This window comes from Morone saxatilis, unplaced genomic scaffold, assembly GCF_004916995.1.
Source record: "Morone saxatilis isolate NCDOM2014 unplaced genomic scaffold, NCSU_SB_2.0 Contig17, whole genome shotgun sequence".
Classification (NCBI taxonomy): Eukaryota; Metazoa; Chordata; class Actinopteri; family Moronidae; genus Morone; species Morone saxatilis.
Window position 1 is genome coordinate 9,261,717 of NW_023339729.1, and position 1,646 is coordinate 9,263,362.

Below are 1,646 nucleotides of genomic sequence, written 5' to 3' on the forward strand. Positions count from 1 at the left end.
AAAACATTATGACATTTAAAAGGTCACTTGGCTGCCTCCAAGAGGCCAAAAAAGCAGTCGTTGCAGGTTTAACAAAGTAAGAGTATCCAACCCTGTCATCACATGTTAGCTTCTTTCTTAGCATTAGCTTGCTCATGACAGGCGTTGATCCAGAAGCGTTCCGAACGTGTAAAACCCGTGACCACTGCCTGCAGCTATTAGTCTTCATCCTGTAACATGAACAGTAGACATGCATTTAGCAGCTTCATGTCACACTGTGTACCACTACGCATTCCTCAGTGTTAGGACTGCACAGGCAGTTGTAATTAAATAGAGGTCATGGCTTTGTGCTCTTCGTATGCTGTGGTTGTAGAGTATCTAATGTACATGTACGCATGTGGTGTAATAGAGAGGGAGTCCCCTGTTTTAGCTGTGATTGTTTTGAAGCCATAGTAACTGTATTCTACTTTATGATGCTGATGGAAGGTGATGCCTGAGAGACAGAATGAAACCATCTTTGGCTTTGCTTTTGAGAAAACTTTATGTCTTTGAACAGGTATTAGGTACCTAACTCAAAATATAATCACCGTCCACCAGCTCATTGAAATATAAATGCACGATCAGTCCAAAATTCAGATTTTACTGTAATGTAATATATAAAAAGATATATGACAACATACATTTGTTGTATATTTGTTAGAGTTATTGGTAGCATTGTATTATATACAGTATATATGTACTATACTGTACTACTATACTGATTTTTTTTAATGGTCTACATGTAGTTTCTGTCTTTTCTGTCCAGAGAATGTCTTGAGAAACAATGAATATAATAATTTTCTGTGTGACATTATTATTTTAGTATTTATCATCAATCATATTTTTATTATTTTGATAGACATAGACTTTTCTATTAGTTAGTTTAAAACATAACAGTAATAACTTGATACCATGAAATACATTATTCTATTCCTAGCTACCCTGTCCACTCAGCTGTCTTCTTTCAAATTCTCTACAGAACTGTCCACTGCACATTGGCCTCAAATAGTCCATGCTTTAGTGTCACCATTCAAGGAGCTGAAATCTGAGTCTTAAATCTGGAGGGTGCTGAACATCTGATCTGCTGTGTTCTTGCAAAGTGACTGAGCACTGGTCAGACACTGATGTAACGTACAAAGGTGACTGGAGACTGCAGATGTCCTACTACACCATGCAGTCTGATTGGCCAGAAATGTATTACAATGCATTTCTTTTGTCTCAATTTCTTTTTACTTCTTACTACTTATTGTCCATGCATATTATTTTGAATATAACATTTCGCTAACATCCTGATCCTGATCCTGGATCTCAGACCAAAACAATGGGACAGAAATTAAATAAAACTCACCAAAACCGTCTTTGTTAGTCTTTCTACTGTTCCAACTCTGCTTTGGTCAAAATAAACCCTTAATTCACAGAGTTAGAGGAGAATATATTAGTGAAAAGGCCTGCAGTGGCCGCAACATTATCTAACATTAAACAAATGCACTATCAAAGTAAAAGTGCTTGTTTTGCCTCCAACAAGTTCAGTTTTATTGTCTAAGTGTCTGACAACATTAAAGAAAGGATCCCTGGAGAGACATTTTATGTAATCTTTTTTTTTTTTTTAAGTATATTTTTTGGGGCTT

General features: G+C 36.1%; 1 protein-coding gene across 1 annotated transcript in view; it reads left to right on the forward strand.

The window, feature by feature from the left end:
* Positions 1–1,646, forward strand: part of LOC118327586 (sarcalumenin-like) — an 18,444-nt gene that overhangs the window by 6,164 nt on the left and 10,634 nt on the right. The window lies entirely within an intron of this gene.